The following is a 21,618-nucleotide window of genomic DNA, read 5'->3' on the forward strand; positions in this document are numbered from 1 at the left end:
CCTCTAAGCGGCGGGGGAGCTGACCAGCCTTTTCCCAAGGCTGTTCAAGGCTGCTGGCTAGCAGGTGCCTTGCAAGCCTATCTTCAGCCTGAGGCCCCGTCAGGGGTACTTCTGCAACAGCTCTGGGGTGCCCAAGCTCTCCTGGGGTATCCTATGCCCCCACTCCACAAGGAATTCCTCTACAATTTCACTGAGCATTTCCTGTGAGAGAGAGGAGTATAATGATTTTCCAACAATATATCATTTGGAAGAAAAAAGTTATAATACTTTTCTTGTGAAATCAAAATGATCTCCTTAAAATACTTAATTTTAGGTATTGAAATTTGAAAAAAACCAAAATATTAATTGAGGGTCAAAATATTCCTCTGCTTCATCCCAGATCAAAGTTTCCTTTCCTATTTGCTTGGGGAAAATATGAGGAAACTAATAATTTATTCTTTTATTGATGATACACGAGATGATGCAAACGAAATGTATTAAAATGTATTTGTACATACAGTTATATAGAACTCACATTAGCTATGACTTCCAGAAGCCAGCACATGCACCTAAATACCGAAATAGTAACTTTGGGTTATCTTTTGGTTCTTGGTTTCAAAATAACAGCTCCAGAGAAAACTTAATGAAATGTTTCTCAGGTACTTATGTGAGAGACTTCTCTGAACCCTCTTGTAACCTCAAGTTATTTGTGCTAAATATCTTTTTTCTTTCTTTTTTTTTTTTTTTTAAGAGGAGCTCTGAGGGCTTTTTTTTTCCTGAAAAACAGACATTTGATCTACTTTTAGAATATTTTGAGAGAGATCAGTTCAGTATCTTTTGATCCTGATAGCATTCAGGTCATGGCAGTCAGAGCAAAGGTTTTGGCCTGACACTGAAGTCCAGATCTTGCTCTACGTTCAGATATGGTTTTTTTAATTAGAAACGATTAATGAAATGTTAAGCCACTTGCAATTACAGCCTCTGGTCAAGAAAAAAGTTGGAAATACAGAAATCATGGGTGTTTTTTTTCAAATGGCAACTGGGGAGAGTAGAATTGGTGGTAGAACCTCATGGCTCATCCCTTGTCAAATTTTGAAGGTCAAAATAAAGCTCAAATAGATAAATAGATTTCAGATGCCTCATTGCCAGACTCTGTAGTGGGGTATAAAGTTTATGCCTCCACTCCAGGAATCATCCATCAGTCACAAAAAGAAGAGAAATTTTAATTCTGTGGCATGTGGTTAATTTGCTTTTAATGGTAGTGAGATCTGAAGAGAGACATCTGAGTTTATTCTTAGTCATTTCTACTGACCGCATTTAGCATACCCCTCCATGGGAGTTACTTCTGACTCATGACTAAGACCTACTGAATATCCTGCTGACAGACCTTCTCAAGACGCTGTAGAATTTACATTTTAAATTCTCTACTTGGTGAATCTTTTTGGGCACGAATCACCTTGGCCCTCCCATTCCAGGGGGTAACATTGTCTCCTGAGGAAAGGTAGACTAAATATTCCTCTGTCTGTGTCCGTGCACTTGTTTTTAATGAGTCCCATACTAATGTCACTACTGAGTGCTACTGTCAGCAACGGCAGCTCCTGGCTTTGGCATGGCTTGCACACTGGTGTGATCTGTATCAAGTTTGGAAGCTCAGGAATGATTGTATATTTCTTAGAGACACATCTAAGTCATGTTCAAACACAGAAAAGGATGAAGGAGTAGTTGCTCCAGTGGTGACAAGCTTTTCTTGTTAAATGTTTGTACATATTTCCAGTTTAAATTTCTTAAATTTCATCTTTTGACCATCTCCCTTCTTCTTTTCCCTTCCGAATTGAAAATTACTAAAATGAAGCTTGCTCTTATGCAAACTGTGAAGATACTTCTTTGAGTGATTTTAGGGCAAGAAAGGAAATAAGATCAGAAACCATAGACTAGTCTTGTCACCACATTTAGCCAGTGCCAAATGGAAATTGAACCACAGGTCTCAAATTATGCTTTTAAGTCCTAAAATGTGTTCTGCTCAGAAGAGCTATGCTGACTTTGGTGAAGCCAAGGCAGACGTACAAGCCTTCCTGAGAAAAGATTTTTGATTTCACAACAGAACTTAAAACCCACAGATTTCAAGGGGCACCCAAATATGGTAAAATAAGCAGAGAAATACTTCCCTTTTCATCATCTGAGAGCTATCATTCACAACACTAACATGAAGCTTTTAGTAAATTCTGGGAAGTTTCTTACTACTTGGAGGAAGGGAAAAATCCAGCATAATAAGGGTTGTAGCTGTCTTTTGTGTCTGCTGTTTCTACCCTGGAGGTAAACAGGAAAAGGATCTGATATACTTAAAATAACCAAGTTGGTTTAAAGAGGGAATGTGTTATCCTTGCTTCCTGTGTGTGAGACAGAGTTAATCACTGTCAGTAGCCAGCAGCATGGGTTTTCTTCCAGAGAAATCCCCCTGTGTCATTTCACAGTATGTACTTTGGTGGCTGTCTTGCTTCAATGACACAAGAGGTAGTTTCCTTTCTTCATCATCCTGGGATGTAATGGGGTTTTCCTGCCCTCTAAGAAGAAATATTTTTTCAATTCCCCTTAGCAACAATGACTAGATAATGAAGCCAAACAAGGAGATACCCTGCAGTTCCTGTGATGACACACCTCCCTGCTGCTGACTCACCTGGTGATATAAGACTTTCTGTAGGTATTTCTATAAATGACAAAAATAAACATCTGCTAAGAAAATTACCTCATTTGTTATATGTGACTTGTGTGTTGAGCTCTTTTAAGAACTCCAATTACTTAGTGTTAGGAAATAATACACCAGGGTTAGAGCTGCTCTGCACTGTGTTGAAAGAGTACAGTTTACCTGTTGCCTTTGTTTGCATTAAGGGTTTTTTAGAGTGAGTTAATGTGAGCCAAAGTGTTTAAATTCTGTTCTGGATCTGACTCCAGATTTCAGCAAGCTGAGGAATGCATATTTGCCATAGCAATTCAAGATCTGTCTTTGAAATGGGTAAAAGGAGAAAACTTATCATCAGGAGTTATAGTCACTAACAGTCCAAAACCCTCATTTATTTGTTTCATTTTGTTTGTGCCTTAATGTATCATCCTAGAGTATCTACGTAAATATGCCTGAGCCTGATGTGAATTAGAGTAGAAACAAGCCTGAATAATACTGTATTTTAGAGGTCTAAGAGAACAGGAATTAGTGATTACAAAACAACTGCTAGCATTTGTGTTCCTATCTAACGGACGACACAGTGGAGGTATAAGCATTTGGACCTCGTGAAAATCAGGCCAGATACCAGGAAGGATAAGTGAAATCTCTTAGATATAAATCTGTTAGATTTAAATTAATGTAAGCCTAGGTGTTCTTGTGAGAGCTTTTCTTTGTCTTCACTTTGTTTTTCTGTTTTGTCAATGTGCACCCCAGTGTTCCACCTCAGATATCCAGATGATCTAAGTTGCCTTCTCTTTCCCAGGTAACTTCAGTCTCATTACTATGAGATATATCATTGGCAGCTAAGTGTGGGCCTTTCCAGTACAATTCCTGGATGTGGGTATTCAGGGGCAGACTCCTCTACGTGTAAAACCAGAGAATATAACTCTGAGTTTTCACAGTAAGAATCAACAGCAGTGATCCTAAATATGAGTATTATTTAGAAGAAATTTAGTTCCCTTGCCTGGTGTAAAGCTGCCCAAGTTTCTCTGGCACTGGTCAGTGCCTATCCACCTTTAGAAATCTTTAGTTACTCTTGACTCCCTATTGACTCCTTTAACATTCTATACAGAAAATAACTACAGAGACATTCAACATTTGCATAGATATTAGGATTTGGAACCTAAAGATGCATGAAAAGGAGTTCTTGTTTTCTCCATTTTCTAAGGACTAATAGAATTATACTGCTCTAGACTAAGGATTGATTAGATCTGATGCTCAGCTCTGAGATTTTAAACAACTGTATGGATTTTTTATGCCTTCTCAAGATGAAACAATTAATTTATTGGCTTTGAGGTGACAGAGGCTGGGCAGTCCTGCAATCGCACAGTTGGCAGCAGCCCTCTGGGGAGGAAACAATACAGGCCAGGGTACAGGGATGGACCATTGCCAACTAGTAATGGTTAGTATATGCTCATAATCTATGGACCCTGATACATATATATATATTCCTTTATATATTTTTATATTTTTAAATATATATGTATGCCTTGCCTACATGCCTGGCTATGCCCTTAGTAGATGTAGATGGTCTTGCAGCTTAGACATGATGTTCTTGCGACCAGATGGCACATGTTCATGCTTCTTGCTTGTAAGCTGAATGAACTCAGTATCACACAACCTCATGACACTGTTGTGTTGCTCTTTCTCCATGTGTCTTCTCTAGCACAAGGAGCCTGAGTTGTTTCTCTTTGCAAAAATGATGATCTTGTCATTTGAGTGGGAAAACATGCCACCAAAAGAAATACATATTCTAAATTGTATTTTTAAATCCCTAGAAAACATCTGGATAGTAAACACTAAAGACTCAATTCTCAGCTACATTGGTCATAGAGATAAAGAAATTTGAGGAAAAAATCACTGTCACTGTGTCACAGTAGAAATCCTGGTTTCTTGGATTAGACTCCCAAAGGAGCAGATGTGGGATAAGGGTGGCTTGTTATGGCCTCCATCTAAGTTTCCAGGTCTTGTGATGATTACAGCGAAGTTGGCCAGTGCAAGTCTGCAGCTAAGTCTGCAGCTAAGATGTAGATCCATTAACAGAAATGTCAGTTTACTATAAAGAAGGCTCTTGTGAAATTTCCCACTGAATACAGGGAGGTGACAAAAACACAGTGAAACATTTTGAGATTCCCTATCTATTTTTGCAATTTCAGGAGGTTTGAACAACAGCTAGAAACCAAAGCCTTTAACTGAGCCAAAGCAAATAAATATTTTTGAAGTTCCTCTCCTATTAGTTACAAAGACACTTAAAACCTTTCAGGGACAGATGTGCTGCTGCTGGAAAAATAGAAAAGCAAAAGCCAACTTAAAAGAACTAAGGGGCTGGATTATTTTAGTTATTAGAATAGGTGGTTTGTCCAGAAGTTTTAAAGCAGAAAGGATAAGATGTAGATGACAAAAATTAGACAGAATTACAAGTGAATCATTAAAAAGACAATATTAGCCCAAGACTACAGCCTTACCTCATTACTTTGTACTGACAACTCTTTTGAACAAAGCTAATAATTAAACTAATAACTATGAAACCAAAACTTACTGTTCAGCCATGAGTTGTTATTAACACTTTTTATCAGAATGTTTCACAGTCATGTCACTTATACTGGGCAAAAACACGGTCATGGTAACTTTTCCTACATGTTTACTATTACTGGCATCTTGGTTAAACAGAAACATTATTTTAAATATTACAGAAATGTGGCACTTTGCTCAAAGAATGCATCTGTTCCAGGAAAATGTTATGTTTTGAACATTAAAAAGAAATTTTCTGGTTTCAAAGAAAGCATGTGGACATCAAGATGAGTCCGTTGGTTTGAGCGGTTACTGTACGTGAAATTTTACTGAATTGTGTAAATATTAAATATACTTTGAATTAAATTGATTTCCAGAAATATTAATTTAATTTATGTCTTTGCCTTTGTTTTACATTTATCTTTCCATTTTACCAACCACTCGGCAAGGGAGAATATAGCAAACTTTTATGACTGAAAAAGACCAGGAGATTACAAATGTAGTCCTGCAGTTTTGGGATTCTGAATGGAGAGTACAGATGAAACATCAGCTGCAACTGAATTCCCCTTAGAGTGTTAAGATATGCCAGTTAAAAGTTTAGGTTTTGTGTAAACACTAGGATTATATCTATGGCCTTGATAATTTGACAATTCTTAAAATAAGAGGAACTCAGGGGATATTCAAAACCTTATAAAATAGAACATTCTGAGCAGTCATACTCCCAAAAGCTGTCTAGAACAAAATACGAGACAATGAAAGCTGAAGGGGTATTTAATTCCAAGGAGCTTTGAAGACTCTTGTAAGACTTTCCAGGGAGGCAGGGATGTATTTGTCAATTTGCCTAAACATCTTCACTCCATATGTTCGCACATTTTGCTCCTAAGCTTTTAATGCATTTTACATTAAACAGTCATTGAATAAAAAGAAAATTGTCCTGGGAATAATTTCCAAAAGCAGTTTCCTTCCTCCCAGTGGTGTGTTCTGCCCATCAGGCTACAGATCTGGTGTCTTCCCTGATGTTGACCAGGCTGGGAGAGCCGTGACTTCCTGCCCACCTGTGGGAAATGTCCTTCCGGGGACAGAGTGGAATAACCCAAAGATTAGGGCATCCTAGAGCAAAACAGGCAGAGGGTTTAGCTCTTTCATGCTGAGAGAAAACAACATTTAGGTCCAGGACTTCTGAGAGATGTGCTGGAGCTTTTGATATTCATGGAGCTCTGCAGCACAAGCAGAGGAGCCTTCCTCAATGGCAGGAGCACCTGAAATCTCAGGGTATCCTCAAAGCACACAGGTCCCACAGGTGGGATTGCCCTGCAGACACAACTATCCCTGCATGATTGGGTTTTACCCCAATGGATATTAATAAAACTTTATTTGGAGAAACTGTGCTTCAACATCTGTGAAGGAAATAGCTTTTTGGAGAGCGGGTTTACAATTACAGTTGTGGCACTCCAAAATCACCCAGTTGCCTACCCTGGTGGTAAGGTCCTGTCTGCCAGTGAAATGTGAGTTTGTAGTGTTCAGAGCATTCGGGTCTTTAACATCAGTGTTACTCTGATGCTGTTATGTGTGGACACCTGTGTATGCTTAAGCAGCTGATTCAATGGATGTTGATGAGGTACAGGAGAGAGAAAAGGCCAGATTTTTTGGTCTGAGTTTCTCAACTGCAAGAGGAAGCTGGAGGAGAAATTTTTGAAGAGGGGATAAAAAAAAAGAGTGTGGGAGCTGTTGATCCCTACTGTACGTGTGGATATGCTATGGATTGGAATGAAATGGGACAGTGATCCTCTTACAGGCTAAAAGAAAAGAAATTAAAATGGAAAAAACGTTCCCTGCCCAGTTCAGATTAATTCTAGAAAGTATTGTTTTGGCAGAAAAGTTACAGACCTCATCTAGAAACTAAAATAAGAGGACTCTGAAGCTAAGGCCTCTTACAAGGGTACATTCTGACATTCGTCCCATCTTTCCCTTCATCCTTAATGCCTGCAATGCTGAAAACTGTTTACGAAGGAAGAGATTTGCCCAGGTGCAACAGCAAGAAAACAGAAGCTATGTGCTCCTCTGGCAGGGAGGTCCAGAGCCTGCTGTAGAGAAGCTCTTATTCTCTGTGAAAGCTGTCCTCACGTGCTCTGGGAACACTGAAGACTCCTTGCCTGACTTTTATGTATCTATAAACACAATAAAAAAGGTAAAAAACACCCACAATCAAGACAGTTTAGCAGTGGATAGTGTGAGTATGGCACATGACTACTGGGCAGAAAGATCCTGCTCCTTGCTGCTCTAGACAAAGTGATGCAGCAATGGCTGCTGTCCACTATGGCTGATGTCAGGCACTGCCATTCAGCTTCTGCCCACTTTTCTTCAACTCCTGAGCCGTTGATTGCCTTCTCCAACTGCTCCTGCCTGCACTCCAGCCAGCAAAAAAGGGTGAAACCCTTTGTAATCTAGTGAGACTGAAATACTGATGCGCTGGCTTAAAGCTGAGCTTCTGAAGACTTTTGGAAGCTGTGAAATCTGGTCTGGAAATGTCACAATAAGATACTGAACACTCCTGATTAGTTCATGAGCACTCTAAAAAGTGGTTGGGAAATTCCCTTATTTAAGAAAATGTTGTAAAATTGAATTGAAAACTTCATGCAAAATGAATAGTCTGAGAAAAAAGAATGCATTTCCAGGATGCTTTAAATGTTTTCTCTAAACAATTAAATCTGTTTTGACTTTCAAAATTAATTCTGTCTATTTGCATTCCATATATGTAGCATTTACATGAAAGTCAAAATGCAATATTTCCCCATAAATTTTTGGGTTTGGAGTTGATGCAATTCTGTAAAATGGCTTGCTTTTGGAAAACCAGATTTTTTTCTGATGGGAAATATTAATAATGACAATTTAATTAGCTTTATACAGAGTGTATTACCTCCTGCTGTTTTGATACCTTCTCTTCTAAAACTGACATAAACCAGAACCCCCAGAATTACACAGAAAACATGAAAGCAATGCTCAGTTTGTTGATTTGAAAGTACGGTGGTGAAATCTTCATGGTACCCCATGGTATTTTATTCATTTTCCCTTCTATGGAAATTGTTGGTATATTTTCCTGAAGGCTGGTTTTGTCATACTGTTGTATCCCAGATGATTTTGGACACCACAGAAAAATCATGGTTAGAGGGAGTGTGTGAATTGTCTGGGCCTCTGAAAGGTTCAAGCATGCAATGAATGTACTTCATTATCCCAAATGTAGGATGCCTTCTGCATTCATAAAGCAGTACTTTTTTCAGTAGATGAGTTCTGGGAAAATAGCTAATGATTCATGAAAAAAATCCTACTTGCACACAGTTGGATGATCATCTTACTGCTACTTGCTTTTTTTCTAAGCACGAGTTTGGATGTGGGTGCACAGTGGCATGTGGATGGGGAAGGGGGGGACTGTGTGTGCATGTGAGTTTATATATGGAATTAATATATGGATTGGGATATTCTTTTAAAGTCTGTAAAGTGTGCGTGCTGCTTTTATTCATTAGCACCTACAAAGGACTAATTGCCATCAGGCATGTAGGTGGAATTTTTGGCAGTGAGCAAGAAACGCAATAGGTTTGATGACAACCAATGATCTGCCAAAGCCTTTTCAGAAGAAGAAGCTAGTTTTGCTGTCACTCACCCACCCTGTTAAATTCAAATGCAGATGCTTCCAGGGGGTGTGTGGCACCCATCCAAGTCAGCACTTGAAATAGAGGGCTCCTAACACTGTGTGTGCAGACCATGCTGTAGCTGTGACTGCTGCCTAATGCATGAGGTGAGAGGGACATGTGAAAGCTGAAATGGAGATGGGAGAATACAAGATGCTCTGGCCTTTCTGCCATAGTGACAAGAAGGTAACAAGGACCCTGCTTGGTGCAGGTGGTGGCTGCCCTGCCATGTCCAGTGGGACCTCTCAGTGGGGAAGCCAAGGACAAAAGCTGGCTTTAGGCTTGTAAACCCCATGAGAGCTGTCATGGGAAATTCAGGATTTACAAGGATGATTTTGCAGTGCCATAGTCAATTGTGCCAGGGTGGTACCCTCATGGCTAAGCGATAGCAGCAGATTTCTGGCATCACCAGTATCAGGTTCATGTCCGCTGCTGAAGGAGCAGAGAATGCTGACACCCCAGGAGGTCAGATAGGACTCGTCTGACATTTGGCCTGACTTCATAGGTGATGCTTTTGCCCTCTTTTCCACTCTTTCTTTCTTCAGAAATTAAATCTCTGATAGGAATTCTCAGAGAAGTGCAGCATAACAAAAATTATGCGGCCAGAAACTGCCAGTATGTTAAGTACTTGTACTCTTGTGAACAACACGTCAGCTGAAAATTTGCCTACCCTATATGGAACCTGCAGAATGGATATCTGTCGTGGTAAAGCACTACTGAATGCTGGTATAAGAAATATTACATAAACAATTAAAATTTTCATATTCCATCAAAATTAAGCAAGTTAAATGGTTCGAAAAGAAAACTAAAAAAAAAGCTAAGACTATATTTGCTCTCAGCCTATGTTTTTGCAGTAATAAACTCTAAGAATATATTGCAGAGCAGCTATTAACTCCCTCTAAGAGGGCCTACGCGGTGGTTTGGTTGGTGGTTTGAGGTGATTGAGATGGGTCTCTTGAGTGTGGTTCAAGTTCCTTTTATACCCTTGAGTCAAGGGGGTTTCTGATTGCATTCCTCTCCTGTCACCTCAGATGACCTCCTTCTCTGCTCCCTTCCCCCACAGAAGGAGCAAGAGGTTCTAATTCTGCAGGAACATGGCATTTATCACTTACTGTGTTCCAGGGAGATTAGTAGGGTTGCTACTTCATACTGTGTTTGTTTCTATATGGGCCATACTCTTTGTTTCATACCCATAAACTTTTGTTCAGTTTGGAGTTAGCTGTAATAAGTCAGTACAGAAATACATGGACTCTGTGTAGTTGATCATGTAAAATAAATAAAAATCACTCCCAGAAAGGGAGAGTGAAGTGAAAAACAAAAATAATTTTACATATTGTACAGAAGTTCACACATTGGACAAGCTGTGACAGTGTAAAATTCTTCCCATAAAATAATATTTTATCTGAAGTGTTTCATAGGGCTGTTATGAGACTAATACATGCTTGCTAATCACTTTGACAGCTTCAAAAAAAGTGCTATGAAAGTAATAGTTATTTCTGTTCTGCTTTTTTCTGTATTTTCCATATTACAATTGTGATCAGGAATTGGAACATCTACTTTTATCAAATGGTGGGTGGTATCTACTTCTGTACTTATGCCTATTTCTCCAAGTCATAAACTGACATCAGAATAACAAATAAAGAGGAAACGTAATTGTGTGGTCCTATATTTCATTTCTCATAATGTCACAGAGAGAACTCATTCAAATAAAAATAATGCCTCATTTACTGCACATGTAATTAGTATGCTTAGGCAGCAAGTTCTTCAAGTTAGTGAGACAGTTACTTCAGGGCCAAATTCTGCCACACTTTATCACATCTCATGTAACTCCTTGCCAAATAATTTAGTACTGGCCTTTCTACTGATGAATGCTATTCACTGTATCAGAAGTTACATGGTAAATTTATTTCAGAAGTGGATCCCTGATTTGTTGGGGTCTGATGGTCTGTGGAGCCCTGAAAAAGGTAGTTCATGCCTTCATAAACACTGCTTTCCTTATTTTCATTCTTTGAATTTCTTTGAAATTTCAGCTTTACAAACACAAGTCTAGTTGCTTCTGCTTTATATTTCATTGAACCTATTTATTATTTGTTACACAAGTGTTGCATTTTGTTTTTCAAGTCCAGGGTGACTACATTATCTTGTGATGCTTGTGAATGTTAAGCCACTGATGCTTGTAGGTGGAATTAAGATTGCCTTAGATATAAAGGCAAGGTTTCAGCCTGAGCATGGTACTGCTGAGAGATGGAGATATGTAACCCTTTTTATCCTTGGGGCGAACTACAGTGCTTCAGATGATTGTAATCCATATGACAATTAATAATTCATCAAATAATACTTTTTATGAAAATACTGGCCCATGATCCCAGGAGTTCGGGGCTCTCCGTACAATTGCTCTGTTTCCCTGGTAATTTTCCTCTGAAGAACTTGGGAGATGTTGCTTTTGGTGAAGTAACCTTTACTACAGCTCCCTTTACTTTTGCTTTACTTTTTTTGGCTAGTGGGTTTGCATGATCAGGCCTGGTCTTGGCTTCTTTTTCTCCCTCAAAAGAGAGGCTCACTTGAGCAGTAGGATCAGTGTAACACAGAATTTCTTCTTGAAATTTCAGTAGCTCTTGTCCTTCTCTTCTTGGAATTGGAAATGTAGTAATTTGACCTGAGGTAATCCCTGCAGTGCTCATGAAGCATGGTCTGTGGCAGGATGTGTCTAACATAAAAAAAAAATATACACTGTTGCTTGGAATCAACATTTCTGGATCAGGTTATAAAAATTCCCAATAAATAATATTTTACAGCCCCTTTAGGTAGCTTTTCCAGTGCTTCATAACCATTATAAATAGATATTTAGAGAAAACTTGCTGCAAATTAAGCCCCATTTTCTCAAGTTACTTCGAGTGCATATGGAAAACCTCAGTCACCATCATCTCTGTAACTGCTTCTTTCTTATTTGCAGGCTGTCATCATGCTTTTGCTTCCCTGTATCCCCCTGAGTAAAAACAACCAATTCCTTCATCTTTTTCTCATGCTAGCCATTTTTCTGGTCTCACAAATTTGCCTTGATTGATCCTATGGCATGATACTGAAAACCTGTCTCAATTCTCTGTTTTAGGCCTCACCAGAAACAAGTAGAGCAGCACAATTACTCTTGAAGCAAAAATAGTTGAACCAAAGCCAGTTCAAATAAACATTAATGTTTAGCTCAAAGAAATTATGAACTATGGCTATATGGGTCTTTCAGAGGTCGAATGAAACAGGAGGATGTACTGTATTTCCAAAGACAGGGGTACAAGAATGCAATTTCCTAATAGAGAGTTATACATTCCTAACGGAACTGGACTCCACAAGTTGCTGTGTTCTCTGTTTGGTGTTTGTTATAAACAGACCTTGCAATTTGCTAGACATTAAATACATCTAAGCATACCCACAAGCTAATTTGATGAAACATCTGTGTGCATATGTGTATAACAAACTATGAAAGGAATTTTTACTGTAAAAGATAAGAGCAACTCTGTAGGTTATTTTTTAAATCTTTTTTTTCAAAGTTATTGAAGTGTTTATGAAAGAAAAAAAGAGTAACAGAAGTGAAATGGATGATTATTTTTTAGACTGTTTAATAAAAAAGTAGGATTTTCCAGTTCTGCAAAGCACAGCTTGATGAAAAGCCTGTCTGTTGATCACCTAATTTAATGTCAGCGTCAACATTAGTTTACATTATTATTTAAGAGGAAATTATTTACAGCATGATGTCAAGTTTCTGTTCTTCTTTGAAAGTGGAGAGACACCTTTTCAAACTTCAACGATAAAATTTATGCTTCTAAACCTAAGTTTGGCATTCTTAAATCTTGAGGGGTAAGGGCGTTTGGGACTTGGTGTTTGTTGTGGGTATTTGGATTTTGAATTTTTAGGTTTTGTTTGGTGGTTTGTTTTGGGGTTTTTTGTTTGTTTGTTTGTTTGGGGTTTCCTTGGCAAGCTGAGACATCCAGTGACTTGGGTGTGGATGTTAGTGGAGCCTGTATGTTCTTTCTATGTCATTACACAAGGCCCCTTTTAAAGTGCATGAGGGTGGATTTTGGTCTGACAGACTTAAAACCTGAGTGCTAAGCTACAAAATAATAGGACCTGTTTTAAAAACCTCATTTACATGTAAAATTATTGTTGTGGCAAGTTCAACATCTTCACGCAAGCAAAGGATTCAACATAGCATCTCAATCTTAACATCATCACATTTCAGGGAAGTGAGGTAGTACGTACCATCAGGCAAACACTAACACAAGTGTCTCTCCTGGGAAGGGATCCTCTCCTGAATTCAGGCCTAAAAAAAAAACTTTAGTAAATAAATAAAGCATACTTTAGAAAGGTCACCACCATTTTATGTTCAGTTGCTTCTATTTACATGAAACAGTGTGTTGCAAGGAGTTGATCCATTTTGCTTAAGCTTTTGAGTAGTGTGACATCAATCAGTGTGAAGCCGACCTGATGGAAATATCATCAGTATCTTTGTGACAAGTGACTTTAGGTGGAACTGGGGCGCCACAAAAGGGTGTGGGCCTTAGGTTTATCATCCCACAAAAAACATGCAAACCCCAACATGTTATCCTGCTGTATCTCTGTATCACCTGTTGCTCATTAAAATCACCTTCTAGTGCTTTGATAACTCATTGAACACCAAGTCCCCCTTTTGTGAGTGTCGTAGAGTTTAGAAGTGTAATACTGTCACCAGCCTACAGTCTTAATCTGTCCATCAGGAACAGCATGAAGGATGTTCTTCGGTACTGATTTCTTAATACTGAAATATTTTTGAGGCGTAACATAGGGTTTCTACTTTTTTTCCCACTCACGAGAAAAAGGTGAAGCCAAGAGATTTTTGGCACCTGATTTATTATCTCAGTGTGACAGGGGAAAAAAGTTTTATTGTTGCTTTTATTTTGTGATCATGGAGAAGTTTCATTCAGGAATGGAAAAGAGATTCTATACAACTCTTGACCTTATACAGTTTTAAAAATGGTGCTGCAGAGGTACCAAGTGGATCTCTTTAGCTGCATAAATAACTGGGAATGGAAAAAAGAGGAATAACTGGGAATGGAAAAAAGAGGAGAGGAGAGAGGGGAGGGGAGGGGAGGGGAATTTGGCAATTTGGACCTGTTGCAAAGGGGCCTGTACAAAGAAATTGGCTTTATGTTCATCATTTAGATGGCAACAATATCCTGATAGGCTGTGTATACAGTACTGATTCCAGCATTAGGAATGAATGCTGATGAGGATACTTGTGCTCTGGTTGGCCTCCTCCTGATGCTCTTTGTAATTAAAAGCACAGTGAGCTGTATAGAAGATGAATTTTTGAGAATTCTATTGACAACATATGAGCTGTCCCACCTAAATAGGAAAGCCACCCACCCCCCTTAGCCAAAATTCAGGCTCCCTTGATCTATCTGAGGTCAGCATCAAAAGATCATTGAAAATTGCTTTTGAAAAATCTGAACTTAAGTGTGCTTGGCAGTTTCATCTTCTCAGTCAGAAGGACACAGGCCAGAACCAGAAATATCTTCCTTTTTAAGCATCAGGTAAAAAGGACAGAAAGTCTTTCTGTAGAACATCCTTTGGATCTTTCCTGAAAGAAAAGTCAGTCTCAGTTTAAAAGCTTATTTGTCCACATGCAATTTTCCATACCCCTCTTCTTCTCTTTCCCATGCACTATATTTACAAAATTCCTGGTATTTACAGTATTATCTAGAAATGCACACCTTTTGGTTTGCATAACAACAAAAATTAATATTGTGACAGTTGGTCTCTCTTTTTTCGTTTTTCTTTAAAGCCATTCCAGCACAATCTTGCTGTCTCTTTGGGGAATGCCTCACCAGTGGTGAGTTTCTCTCTCAGGTTAGGCACTTGTGAAGGGGATTTGGCATGCATGGCATCAATTTGGTTCCCTAAATTACTCTTTGCTCATGAATTGGCTGCTAATGGCATTATGCACACATCACATAGCAGCATCTAGCCTCTCTGCTTTTATTTCTAGTGTAAATGCACATTTACACAGTGCCATTGCTTCCACCTCTTATATGGGCTAGAAGGAGGGATGTAGCAAAAAGATGTGCAGTCCTAATTCTGAAACATTTAAAATTTGGAGAAAAGTGACTAGCTGTATCTATTCTGTGTGTGCCCCTAATTTAGAAAGGCCATGAAATGCAAGATAATATATACATGCAAAATAATAAATACATTTATGTCATTATGAAGGTCATACAATTTTTTTTCTTCAAGAAGATAGATGCATGTAAAACATTGTGAGTTGATTGTGCTGGTTTAGTATCTGACATGTCATTTTCTATATCAGGAAATTTTTCCTCCTAGTCACTGGAAGCTAGACTATGGAGGTTGGAGGCCTCCTCTCCTGCAGCAGTTCTTCTTGCCTTGACCCTCACTGCTTTCAAGGAAGCAATAACAATTTAGAGCAACCAGGGATCTTCTTGCAGGGATGCAGAAGATGTCCTGCAAAAGCAGCACTGCCCAGCTCTCGCGACTAGTCCTAGATGCATCAGGCATATCCCAAAAAGCCATGGTCTGCAGGGAATAATGTGACTTCTGGCCACAGGAGAGGTACGTGCATCATGAATACCATATAACAGCAAAGAGCTAATCCAAACTTCAGAAAGGTGCCCCTGGAGTGCCTATCTGGAGACTGTCAAGTTGTAGGTCCTGCTGCTTTAAACCATGTAGGCAAAAGTCAGGTTTTAAACCTATGGACTCTCTAAAGACAACCCCAGCTTTTGATTATCAAAGATCCTTATTCAAATATCTCCACCATGCTTTCTCAGTACATGATTTGTTCTTCATTGAGCTAGATTTGTCCTGACTTCTTATTATGGTATCCCACAGTGGATACAGGAGAGGAGAGGAGACCATGGCTGACAGCCCAGTTATATTCTATACCAAAGAACGTGTACGTGTTGAATGGATCTCTTTGTTTTGCATTTATCCTTAGAAATTGTTATTATTCCACGTCTCTGTTTCTATGAATCATTCAGAAATGTTAAACAAATTCCCAAAAGTGAGCAAATATTAGTCACCTATTTCCTGACTGATACAGGTAGCTGCGTGGGTGGACAGGTGGAGGCAGGTTAGACTGTAGCTATTGCTATATTTTCAATATATCCTTTTTTCCTAACTGAAGTTTTCTTTCTAATCCCTTGAACAGATCAACTGCATGGAGACAGGGGTAGAAGCATTATCCAGGCATTTACCATATGACTCAACATTAGCATTAATAATAATAATAATAGGAAAAATATCCTAATCATAATAGGCAACTTTTTTTGCATGGGGTAGTACACATTTCACATGAATAACTTACCTGGGTATAGGTTTACATTATTTCATTGAATTTCTCATGCTTCACATAATAGAATAAAGGCATCAAAACTGAAAAGGCGTTTTCCTTCCCTCACCTCCAAAATGAAAAGTATAACTGTGCTTGTTTTAGCAAACAATATTAAAACCACTAGTAGTTTAGAGGTGCTGTGTCCATCCAGAAAATGGATCATCTTTGAATAAGAAGGAAGCCAGACCATATGTCATCCTTCACTCGTGATGCAACTCTCTTAAAATCCCAGCCTATTGTTAATATTCTGTCACATTAGGTCTGCCTTGCCCTCCAATTGCTGTTCTGTTCTCCATGAAAGTTATTTTCAACAAATCTGGTCCTGTGGTGTGGACTCTCTTAGTCAAATTCTCTTCTATGCTTAATAATATTTGTCCTTTCCCTGCCACTTCTGTTTCGTGTGGCTTTGTGCCATATTTCTCTATTGTAATGCTGGAACATCTAATTAACATAGCTTGAATAGCTACTTGAACAAAAATTTCATGAACTTTTATCATAGAGTGGTTTGGGTTTGGAGAGACCTTAAAGATCATCAGGTTCCAGCTCCCTGCCATGTGCAGACCAGGTTGCTCAAAGCCCAGTCGTGCCTGGCCTCAAATTCTTCTGGGGATGAGGTATCCACAGCTTCTTTTGGCAACCTGTTCCAGTGTCTCAACACCCTCACACTAAAGAATTTCTTCCTAATGTCTGAAGGGAATCTATCCTCTTTCAGTTTAGAGCCATTCCCTGTTGTTCTAGCTCTACATGCCCTTGTATAAAGTCCCTCTCCAGCTTTTTTTTAAGTTCCCTTTAGGTACTGAAAGGCTGCTAAAAGGGGAGCCTTCTCTTCTCCAGGATGAACAACCCCAGCTTTCTTGTCTTGACCTCATGGGAGAGGTACTTCAGCCTTTAAGCATCTTTGTGGCCCTCCTCTGGACCCACTCCAGCAGCTTCACATCCTTCTTATGTTGGGGAACCCACAACTGGATGCCAGACTCCAGGTGGGGGTCTCACCAGAGCAGAGCAGAGGAGGATCATCACCTCTCTTTCCACACTGCTTTGGATGTGGCCCAGGACACTGTTGGCTTTCTGGGCTGCCAGTGCACACTGGCAGGTCACATCCTGCTTTTTGTCAACCACTGTTCCCAAGTCCTTTTCCTCAGGGTTGCTCCCAAAACATTCTTCAACCATCCTATATTCATGTGTGGGATTAACTTGAGCCATGTGCAAGACCTTGTGCTTTGCTTTGTTGAACTTCATAAGGTCTCTGTTGGCTCACCTCTCAAACCTGTCAATGATTCTCTGGATGGCATTTTCCCTTCCTCCAGTGTGCTGACCGCACCACACAGCCTGGTGTGGTCAGCACACCTGCTGAGGGTGCAATCAATCCCACTATCCATGTCACTGAGAGAGCTGTTAAATAGCACCGGTCTCAGTGTCAACCCCTCAACAACACTATTCAACCTATGTTTTGAGAGCATTCAGTGTGAAGTCCTCACTGTTTTAGGAGATTTCAGCTCTGTCAATTCAGCCTTCCAAAATTATCAAACCCAGTAGCAAAAATTAGACTTGGGTTTATGCTCTTGCTTCAAACATGAGATGTCAGGACTATAAAGATATATTAATTAGCCTAATACACACTCCTTAAGTGAAGACAGAACAGAAACAGAGGGTCATTTGCATTATGGGAGTGTCTAGTTTGGCAAAACTAGTCTGACATCTCCCCCCTGAACATTCTCTTGGAAAGAATTTTTGGGTGCTTTTATGTGAGATGTGCTACAGTTTAACTAGCATTTACTAGCATGTCTAATAAACAAACTGTTATCAAATACTCTTTGGAGAACATTTGTTATAGTGGTTCTGCAGAACCCTTTTGTGTTTGCATTAGCTTCTTTCTTTAGGCCACCTGACAAAATCTGTTATAACCTACAGTCAGAATCAGTGTAAGACTTTAGTACCTCTTTAGATGGTACTTTTTAGCTTCAGCCTTTGGTTGAGATCTGTTGCACATCAGATCTGAGAAACAGACCTGTTTTGCTTCACAGTTCACACATAACCTGTTAACGCCACACTAACCACGAATAAAAACCATAACTGGCTGAAGTCAATACCTCCTATTTAAAAATTAATGGTAAGATGATGAAGCTCCATATTTCTTAGAGCTGCACTTTTGGGGAGCAAATTGTACATAAATCACATGAGAGTTCTTAGGCTATCCCTCTTTGCTTTTATAAATGTAGTTGATATTACATAAATGGACTCAGCAATTTATGTCAAATCACTGCGTCAAAACAATGTCAGTGTTGCCAATTCTTGACATATTAGATGACAATGCTTTCTTCACAAAGACACTCGTATAACAATCCCGAAAGGAAAGGGTAACAGAGCAATCCTAAAAATCCTAAATTTTGACTGTTTTATAAACTATAAATACATATATAAAAATACATAGACTACCTTAAGTTAATCATTAAGTCATTCATAACTTAAATGATTTGCAATTCATTAGGAGATGGGATGGGGAGAAAAGCATGTGAAAGATGGCTCTTGATTATTTTCCTTTTATATATAGCACAGTTCTCGTCAGTAATGAATACATTAGCCAAACAAATGAAACCCTGATTACTCTCTGAAGAATTCTGACACCATACTTCATGAATCCTGCTGTGGGGAAAGTAGCCACTCAACCACCAACCAGCCTTTTTGTGTGTGCCTTACTTTGGTTTTGTTTTAAGTACATCTTGGCTGGTATTAAAATTTAATATAGTTTACACAATTAAAAACTTGTGCAGTTTTTTACAATATGGTACAACTTTGATTGCATTTCATGTGGTTTAACATATTTAGAGAATTATTTTAAGAAGTTTTACCATTGTAATTAAATGCAGACATTTATAAATGTTTCGTGTCTGAAAGTTGTGTTTGGCTGATGGAAGATCTCAAGTTAATCAGCCTGACTATGCCATAGTAAAAAATAAAATTTCCTATTTATAGTATTCTATTTTTTTTTTTGTAAGGTCTTATCACTCAGTGATAGGGAGTATGTTCTCCTTGATGCCTGTAGTGATTATAGCTGCCAGCTGTAGCCCACCTCTTCCTGAAGAGTCATGAAATGAGCTGTTGCAGCATGAAAATTCAGCCTCTCTGTTGGAGAAACCTCATTGTGAGCTGCTCAGAGTCATTCTTCCTGGCACGGCTGCCTCAGCACTACGGTCTGCGTGGCTCATAGAGGAGCCAGATGGGTCGGCTCTCATTTCTGGCTGTTAGCCTTATGGAAAATTGAGGAGAAATCTATGACCTTTAAGGTGTCTCTTACGTACAGCAGAGGCCAGCAGCAGTTTTGCCTGATTTAACCAGCACAGTGAAACATGAGGAACAGTCTAGTGGACGTAGAAATAGTGACAATGGAGGTCACTCCTAGAAAGTTTTGTGATCCTCTGCTATGTGGTTGCTGGAGGAGTTTTTGTTGTCTTTAGAACCAGAAGTAGGTTTTAAAACCAGTTCAAGAATTGTTTCTGTTCCTTCTCTGGGGGTCCCTGAGTACCAACCTGTTGGGAAACCTATAGGAAATCCCAAGAAATTCTGATGTGCAGTGTAGACACTGCTCCAGGAGGACCCTTACTCATAAGAAAGGTCTCTGATGGTTACACGAGGAAAAGGTGAAGACTACAGCTCTGAGAGGCCAGGGAAATGTGGAGGACAGGGTAGGGTATGTGATAATTTCTGAATTTGCCTTTGTAAATTTCATAACTTTGTAATAAGCAGAGATATCCCCAAAGCAAACAGCAGTTCTGAGTTGCAACTCCATGAGTTTGCAGGACGTTTTGTTTTGGGTGTTTTTAAAGAAAAAGAAAAGAAAGTTGTCAGATAATTGAAGGCATTTTCAGCAGTTGGTACATCACAGAATAACAGAATGGGTAAGGTTGGAAGAGAGGACAGCGGGTCATCTGGTTCAATGATGATTATTTTACTTTGAACAGTAGGGGGTAGGGAAATAGTGTGTGAGGAAGCCTCTGGGATTGACTGGAGTTTTCATTGAAAAGGCAGAGAAAACACTTTCACATCCTCTTTTTTTTTTCCATTTTCTTTTTGAATTTTTATTCTTTCCTGAATGTACTGGGAACTTGCCATGTTCTGGGTCAGGAAAAAGACCACAGCCAGTTTGTTATTATTTTTCCTTTTAATGAAGCTGATTTCTTTTCCCAGTATGTGCACTTTGCAGTCCACTGGTTTGGACAGGAAAATCTGCCCTTGTTAAGAAAAATACTGAATAAAACAGAGCTGTTAGCCCATATCCAAAAATATTCTATGTTTTTGTTTTGGGTTCTGCTGGAAACGCTACATTAACTTTGCCTCAGGACACTAATTAACAAACTGGCCATTAATTGCTGGTAATAAGGAACTTGTCAGCAGTCATTGTTCCCTTAAACTGCCTAAATTCAAGAGGACAAGTTTGGAAGAAAGTACCCCTCTGAAAGTTCCCTGTCTTTTCTCTCAAATGAGAGAAACTCTCAGTAAGTGAATGAAAAGGACGTTGGGACCTCAGATAATGTTATTTTCTGAAGTAACAGTGATTTGTCTAGAAATGGCCAGTAATGTGATGATAGAATAAGTTATTTCCTTGATAATGCTTCTTGCCTTTGATTGGAAACAAGCTTCACTAAAAATAGTCATGACAGAAACTGATTTCATTCTCAAGGATTGAAGTGGTAGTCATGTATGTATGTCTTGCCTGTCTTCACTTCTCTTGTTTGTATAAATAATGAAATGGTGACAGATACATGTGGTGACATTACAGTCAGTAATAACAACTGCTGCCATTTACTCTACAGGTGAAAAGTTGGCCTGAAATTGGAACAGGTATCTTAGGCCCCAGGGCATTAGGAAAGGGGTTATAGTGTTTGGAGTTAGGGATGGAAAAGCATTACATTAAACACAATTAATCATAATGTTCAGGGAATTCTCAGGCAGCTTCTGACTTTTTGTATTCCGGGGGATAAAATGCTTCTATTTTCATGGTTTCTGATTTTCAAAGAAGATGTGAAAAAAGACATAAAACCAGATAAAATTCTGATTCAGAGGAATTAGCAGTGGGCTCTTTGTTCTGTCAGGTATGAGAACACATGTCAAAAAAACCCCACACCCACAGAAGAAAAAACAACAAAACCGAAAACCAAAAAAAATCTAACCAAAAAAACCCAGATATTTTTATTTAGAACTCCAGAAATTTATTTAGAAATCCAGAACTCTTGATAGTAAGAGTTTATTGCTCTGCTAACGTTTGGCTTTTCTTTTCTGAGCTAAGGAGACCAGTTTCTCTGTGGATGAAACATGACAAAAGTTGCCATTCCTTTTTTTCCTCCATCATG

The sequence above is a fragment of the Corvus brachyrhynchos genome, unplaced genomic scaffold, assembly GCF_000691975.1.
Source record: "Corvus brachyrhynchos isolate BGI_N302 unplaced genomic scaffold, ASM69197v1 scaffold94, whole genome shotgun sequence".
In the NCBI taxonomy this organism is placed as follows: Eukaryota; Metazoa; Chordata; class Aves; order Passeriformes; family Corvidae; genus Corvus; species Corvus brachyrhynchos.